At 40.8% G+C, this 8,126-nt stretch overlaps 1 long non-coding RNA gene across 2 annotated transcripts; it reads left to right on the top strand.

Annotated features, from left to right (window-relative positions):
- The first annotated feature begins 344 nt into the window (after nt 1-344).
- Nucleotides 345-1,176, top strand: LOC139434638 (uncharacterized). Of its 2 annotated transcripts, none has more exons than XR_011643976.1 (3): nt 345-431; nt 804-970; nt 1,016-1,176. It is a non-coding gene; the product is annotated as an uncharacterized lncRNA (long non-coding RNA). The 2 variants fall into 2 exon arrangements; XR_011643977.1 differs by having other exon boundaries at nt 1,004-1,176.
- The last annotated feature ends 6,950 nt before the right edge of the window (nt 1,177-8,126 follow it).

Raw genomic sequence — 8,126 nt, 5'->3', positions numbered from 1 at the left:
CCCCGAAGAGCTACATAGCTACATAGCTAGTCTATTGTTTGCTAACACCATATATGCCATTGTTTAGGTTCAGTTTTTCTTTTCTATAGTTGTTGTTGCTATTTAGTATTGTGCTGCAGTAGTCTATTGTTTGCTAACACCATATGTGCCATTGTTTACGTTCAGTTTTTCTTTTCTATAGTTGTTGTTGCTATTTAGTATTGTGCTGCAGTAGTTTGTGGAATTAACAAGTCATTTTGCTGTTCTAGATGATTACATTGGGACTTGTGAGGAGGAACATTCCCGAACAACGTGTGATGGCAGTGTTCCGTCCACATCGTCATTGAATCCAGAACGGACCCCAGCTCGACCACAGACACCAGCCGAAGACCCTAACCCGACTCAACCACCAACACCGAGTGCCATCACGACACCGCAGCGTGTGGTTCTAGGTAAGAAATAGAAATGGCAAAACGACTGGAATTGTGTTTTGTTTTTTTAAACCTTGGATCATCCATCGTCAGTAATTAAAATAAGCTATACCACTGTGTGGAAATGCTCTGTTACAAGTAAAGTCTTAGCTAGTAAGCAGCTAGTACCGTTGTGTGTGACATCCAATCATATACATATATTTATATTCATTATCAACAGGCTGGACATAATGTAATTCACTTTCACAATCACTGTAAACATCTAGGGCCAGAACTTTCTTTAGTTCACCTTACTGTTGTTCTGTTTATACATGTTATTCTTATATCCTTGTGTGACCTGTACCTGTCCTGTGTTTTTTCCTTATTGCTAATTATTATCTTATTGTCACCCAGGCAAGAGGAAACGAGGAGGAGAGGATCGGGCCCAGCAGGAACGGCACCATGAACAGCACATGGCCCAGCAGGAACGGCACCTGGACTGGGCCAAAGCGTCTGCTGAGCGGAGATGGGAGTTGGATGCGGCCTTGAGAAGGGAGGAGGTCGCCTTGAGAAGGGAGGAGGTCGCCTTGAGAAGGGAGGAGGCAAGGGAGGAGGCAAGGGAGGAGGCCGCCTTGAGAAGGGAGGAGGCCGCTCAAACAGAGACCTTCAACCTAGCCTTCCTGCGCACTCTTGGCGAGGTGCTAGGGGGACTGGGCAGCCGACGTGGCCCGTCTCCTCCTCGTCCAACTTAAAATAACATTAATAGTTATTGTACATATTATATATATTTTTTCTAGTTACTTTTTAAATTTGTACTTTCTTGTTTATTTATGTTCTTTAAAATGTTCATTTTATTTGTACAATGCCATGTATGCTGGCTGCAATACAGTTTATAATTTTTAATTTGTATTGTTTAATGGCATGCCTTTTTGATACACCATTTTTTTTTTTGTATACTGCCATCATATCTCTTGTTGATAATGAATGGCACCCAACAGAAAAAAAATCAGATTCACATAATCTTTATTTATAGAAGATATAAACATACATGAATTTATAAAGGAATAACAAACACCATCAGTTAGGAAAAAGCCCCTTAGTTTTAAGAGATTTAAAGCAAGAAATTGAGTTTGCTAGCTTGAGGTCCTCCTCTAAAACATTATTACATGTTTATTTTGTAATAGTATTAAGAATACATGATAAATATATAATACATGTAGACATTTCTCAATTGTAATACCCTCGTTCTACTAGACTCAAACAAAACATTCCTTATATATTTCAAAGACGAGAGAACAAAAGAAACCTATAACCCATTCAAGCAAGCTTTTAACATCTCTAGAAGAAAGATTGAGGTTATATTTTAATATATTTTATATTGTGGATACTTTAGCCTCCATCCAAGTTTACAATTGTCCACACTATTTTACACTTGCATTTATGAATATAGTTTTGCTGTGTTTTACACTTTAGTATTTATGTTTATAGTTAGCTTTGATATTTGCTTAATTGATTAGAAATATTTTCTTTTCATGATCTGATATTTCCTCAACTGTTATTATGGGGCAGTACTTACTGGTGCTTGAATTTCAAATATTCAATTCAGATAATATTTGTTTAAAACATTTGACAAACACATGTATATGAAAAAAAAGAAGGATTTATTTATGTTCAATACAATGAATACAATACAATGCATATTTAGGTATTCAGGTAGCGCATCAAACCCTCTCTGATGTCAGTGCCCTCCTCCTCTGCACCTTGAGCCGCTGCTACCCCAGGCTCTGCGGCTGCTGGTGCATTCCACCCATCGTCATAGGCCTCTCCATGACTCTCGCAGAGGTTATGCAGAGCACAGCATGTAAGCACCATGGATTTCACAAGTTTAACATCACAGTCATTTCTTTTCATGAGGCAACGCCACCTTCCCTTCAGTCTACCAAATGCGTTCTCAACCACAACCCGTGCGCTGAACATTTTCTTGTTGTATACCACATGTTTTGCTGTCAGCCGTCCATTGTCTGGGAAGGGTTTTAAGAGCCAGCTTTGCAAGGGATAGGCATTGTCTCCAAGCATGTAATAGCCAGCATTCACCCCACCAATGTCCCTGGTGCAAGGTGGAAAGTAGTTGCCACGACTGGCTAACTCCCACAATGAGGACAGCCTCAAAACCCGAGTGTCATGCATGCTCTCAGGCATTCCTGCAAACACATTCCAGAAATGTCCCTTTCCATCTACAACTCCTTGAAGGATGATGGAGTGCCAGCCTTTCCGATTGAAATAGTCACAGTGGTATTCCTGTGGTGCCAAGATGGGTATGTGTGATCCATCAATAGCACCTACGCACTGAGGGAGCCCCCACCTGTTCTCAGTGTAGGCAGCCATTTCTGCAAACTTCTGCCGGTCTGGTAAACGAATTAGTTCCGGTACTAACAACGCCTCTGCAGCAGCACAGAAGTCTCGCACACACCGGCACACAGTGGTGTTGCTCACTCCGAAAAGATGTCCAATGCTTCTGTACTCTGAGCCGGTAGCAAGCTTCCACAGTGCGATGGCCACTCTCTTCTTTAGAGGTATACACACGCGGAATGTTGTGTCCCGTCTCTCCATCGCTGGCCGCAGTTTGTTGCACAGGTAGGTGTATGTTTCCTCAGACATCCTGAAGTTATCCACCCACTGAGTGTGTGTGAAAGATGGAACAATCACAGACCACCACTCGGTAGCTCGGTCGAGCATCCAAACACATGGTCTGCGGCGACGTAACTTCTGAAATACACAAACAAAAGCATACATATTTTAATACGTAAAAGTGGTAGCTACAATTAATTAAATATTTGAAACACTTTGGTCGTATTGTGAGTGTGAGCCTAAACACATGGCTAGTTAGCGAACGTTAGCTTACCGAGTAGTAAGTCCTGTTGTAGTCTCTGCAGCGTTGTAGGACTTCCACAACTCTCTCGTCAGCTTCTTCTGCATCTCGTCTTGCTATACGCAGCCTACTTTGAAACATCACTTTCCTGCTTGCTGTGATCACTTTCCTGCTTGCTGTGATCACTTTCCTTCTTGCTGTGATAACAAGCCACACACCAAGAAACAAGTAAACGATCGCTTCCACATCCTCCATTGTTGTGTGTGTTTTGTGAGTTGTGTCGCATTGAAAATGACGCCACTGCAGTTTTACTCAGCGTCGCTCCGCCCAAAAAGCTGATCGCCCCGCCTACATTGCGTTGCTACCCCAGGTCCTAAACTGTAATGGAAATGCGCCACGGCCTCGGCCGGCCAGCGAGGCAGCCCGAGGCCTGAGCGAGGACGCTTAGGGACGCTTAAACGGGGCTATCCCGTTGCAGTGGAAATGCGCTATTACTTTCCTCTTCTTTGAATTTTTTTTTCTTATGTCCATGTTGTCTGGGGGAGAAAACATATCAAACCAAGAGATCGTCAGCTTTGATTTTTGTTGTATTAACAATGTCCTGAACATTTGGTGTGTGTGCCTTACCTCCGCTACCGGCATCGCTTCATATAACAGATCTGAGCTGTCCAACTATGACAACACTCCTTGAACATGCGCGCTATGTGAGTGAAAACAGTGAAAACATGGTACGGAGTTTCATTGATTTGGGCATTCTCTCAATAAGCAAGTGGAATGGATTTGATAGTGAAGCACTGACACAGCTGGATAGACCGATTCACGGACTTTCCACATGGTAAAAGTGGGGGGGTCTAAACTAATCATTTGAACAAGTGGGGGGGACTTGTCCCACCCTGATATAATGGCTGCGACGCCCATGTCACAGTATAACATACCTACATTATACTCTCTTTATTTATATGCTTTAGTTTTAGTTTAGACTACAAACATTGAGAGGCTTTGGATCACGTGATGACACCGGCGAGCTGAGCGGAGTAGTCGGGTGTAGGCGGTAATCAGACTTAACTATGATTTATCTGCCCATGCAACACTTACATTGTCACATACTGTATGCCGAAGTATTATTTTAAGCAACACATTAAGTTGACGAAACACTCGAGTCAAATGTAATTAAAGTCGGATCCATCCGTGTCTTAACCTGTACGCATTCAAACACTCGGTCGATTTTTTTTTTACCAGCCGTTCTGTATTCATCTTACAGGTTGCTTTTATCCTGGATTAAGTGTTTAAATCATGGATGTTTAAAGTTGAACTTCTTCGTATTTGTCTAACATGATAGTGTACTTTTCATTAATGAAGTATGATGCTGCGCTGTCAGTACGCTTGTCCCTGTTTGTGATTGGTCAAATGTTGCTAACCCCGCCCCTTTCACATGAACAGAGAAACCCTGGTTGAGTTACCGGGTTGATAACCAGTGGTGTAGTGGGCCTTGGACTTATTTGGAGCATGATCTTTTTTTTAATAGTCTAATAAATATAAAATCATTGCTAGTGTTATCAGTTGCAAGTGTGTATTTGTTGTATTAATGACAAAAACATAATACAATTCACAGTAATTATAATAAAAAATAAAAACGATTTCCTTAAAAAAATGATGATTCGTCATCACGCTCATGACCCCGCTGGGGTTGCAACCCAGTCTCACGGCATTTTGTGTTCACCAACACGATTTTCCCCTTTTTTTCGTGTTGCACAGCACGATTTTAAAAGCAATGTATTTCTACTGGTAATGTGTTTCGTGCCTGCAGCACATATTTTTCTCCAGTCGGGTCGTGGAAGACCGGAAGCTGTGTGGTTCATAAAAACATGTTCTTACTCAATATCAAGCCACAATTATTGCTTTTATTTTAAATCGTATAATTTCGGACTTTTGTTTCCGTCAGTGAGGAAAATAAATGGGGCTCAGAGCCTCAGGATCCTGAAATCTGTATTTTTTAAATATTTTTTTCCTTCTAATTTGTTATTCTTTTCAAAATAACACACTGTTATTTACTCACCAATAACACACAATTATCCTTGCTTTTATTTATTGCTTTAATATCATAATCTCGTGCTTTGTTGGCCTCCATCAGGAACTGAATTTCAAAATAAAAATAACTGGAAACAGACATAGGCATTTCGAGCGATTACCCAAGATCCTCAGCTATGGTTTAAGCTCGCTGATTGGATGTATTAGCCGCAATGCATGCTGGGATTTTGTGTTTTTATGATATGAAATCCGGAAAACATTTTAAAAGAATAAAATAATACTTAATTCCGAGTGTTCTTGCTTTTATCTTTGAAAGTCATCACATAACGGCACTGTAATACACGGTTCGGCTGCATTAAATATTACAGATCTGCTGTAGTTCTTTATTTATAGAGCCCTGATCAGAAGACCTTTGGAAAAACTGGAAGAAATGCCGCCGAAACTAAATATGTGGGAAAGTAGAAGGTCAATGATAGAAATATAGAATATAAAAAATCAAGAAGATACTATAAGAGTGATCTCTACAATAAAACAGTTTAGTGCTGGATGTACAAAGATATTAATAGGAGGAGGTGCAAAACAGAAAAACGAATTAACCTTTATTTAAACATTAAATAATACTTTAGATTAAGGTCTTCTTTTAAATAAGAAAAACACTTTGGGGGTTTCTATCTACAGATACATATTAAGCCTGACAAAGTACTTAACGTTGCGTTCCTGCAATGTTAACTATGTTGAAGCACTTATTTGTTTATTATTTGTTTATTATTAAACTGATATTATTATGTATTATACTCTTAAGAGTTCCAACTCCTGCCTCCAAACTCTGCTGCAGAAACTCTCCTCTCTACTCTCTCATCCTCTCTGGACTCTCTCTGTCCTCTCACATCTCGGCAGGCTCGTCAGTCCCCTCCTGCTCCCTGGCTAAATGACGCACTAATAGAACAGTCCTTAGGGCAGCAGAGCGGAAACGGTGGAAATCCAAACCTCCTAACCTATCAGGCTCTCCTCTCCTCTTTCTCTGCTTCGATCTCTCAGGCAAAAAGCACTTTCTTTCAAGACAAGATCCAATCTTCCTATTCCAATCCTAAAAAACTATTTTCCATATTCTCCACCCTCTTGGACCCTCCCAAAGCCCCTCCCCCCTCCTCACTTCTGTCAAGCGACTTTGTTAACCACTTTGAAAAAAAGGTTGATGATATTCGCTCTTCTTTTTCTGACTCACCTTTACTCACCGCTGGGTCACCAGACCCTCCTTCCACCCGCACACTAACCTCCTTTTCCCCTCTCTCGCCAAGTGAGGTTCTTACCCTCATTACCTCTGCCCGCCCCACCACCTGTCCTCTGGACCCTATCCCTTCAAACCTCCTTCAGACTATCGCTCCTGATATTCTACCGTTTCTCACCCATTTCATCAACACTTCTCTAACTTCTGGTCACTTTCCAAACAGTCTCAAGGAGGCAAGAGTAAACCCTCTCCTAAAGAAACCCACTCTCAACCCGTCTGATGTTATAAACTACAGGCCTGTCTCTCCAACCCAGTCTCACAAAAAAATGTATAATAGCTACGTTGGTCCACAACGTAGGACGTAGTAGTTCTACGAAAACGCCTCTGAAATCGTAAGATGCCTACGTTTTTTTTCACCATTCATTCCAATGGCTGGCTTCTATGTCACGTGATCTTCAAATTTCTCTCTGCAGAAAAAGAAACATGGCCGACCTCCGTTTTATTCTTGGTGTAAAATGCCTATTTTAAGGTTAGTTAGGTCATTAAAATGCGTTTTGATGTCATTTCATGCGAGAAATATGAGTTGTTATTTAAGATTATGTGTGTAGTGGGTGTACATGATCTTTAGTTTGCTAGTTATTACCAAGATTACTTCAGGAAATCGTGTCCATTCAACGTTTGCATTGTTACCAAGGTGGTTGCTAGTGACGCTGCTATCAGTGTATGCTCTGAAATTGTAATATTATAACGTCTTTGCCCTCATTTATTTATATTGCTGTTAGCGCACAACTCGAACGTAGCAGTTTAACAAAAATGCCTCAGGAAATTGTGTACATTTAACGTATTTTAAGTGTGGCCCGAGCGAGACCTTACGTGTATTGTTAGTGTTAGCATCTGGTGCTAGCTAGCTACGCTAACAGATAACGGATAAGGAACTGTACATCCATGTTCGTAATGCGCAGGTATTTGTTGTGTACTTAATGGCAACGCTACAGGCCTGGCATTTCCTGTGAACCCGGATGTCATAATAGTGTAATATTCCGCAATAGGAGTCGAAAACAGGCCTCAAGTTCTTAGGTTTAATAGCTACTTTGGTAGCATACAGGTTCAGAGGTCACAGGTTACAGGTCGCAGGTTTAACGTCACACAACAGGGTCAACGTCACACACTCTCCAGCCCTCCCCCCTCTGCTCCCCCCCAACCACAGGCCCGCACATCTATGCGGCCAGCATTACTGTGCAGCTCTGTGATTGGCAGAGAGACGGGCAGCGTCTATCGATAGAAAATGGACCTTTGGAGTGCAAAGTGTGTGTTTATATATATATATATAACAGTATCATTAAATAATGCTGTGTGTGTATACATGAATGAATACATGTGTGAGTACATGTACTCACACTTATATGTATATAAGTGTGTGTGTATATGAATAAATGTATATATAAAATAGTATCATTAAATAAATATATATATTATATATATATATAATAAATAATGCTGTCAGATAAATGAAGTAGCCTACACAGTAATAGTCAAGGTTATATTCAATATTCTGCACTTACACCAGCTGATAAGATATTTAAAACGTCTTTTGTTTGTCCTGAAAACGACA

The sequence above is a fragment of the Pseudochaenichthys georgianus genome, chromosome 10, assembly GCF_902827115.2.
Source record: "Pseudochaenichthys georgianus chromosome 10, fPseGeo1.2, whole genome shotgun sequence".
Classification (NCBI taxonomy): Eukaryota; Metazoa; Chordata; class Actinopteri; order Perciformes; family Channichthyidae; genus Pseudochaenichthys; species Pseudochaenichthys georgianus.
The sequence above is the reverse complement of the archived record's forward strand: the minus strand, read 5'-3'. Positions and strand labels throughout refer to the sequence as shown.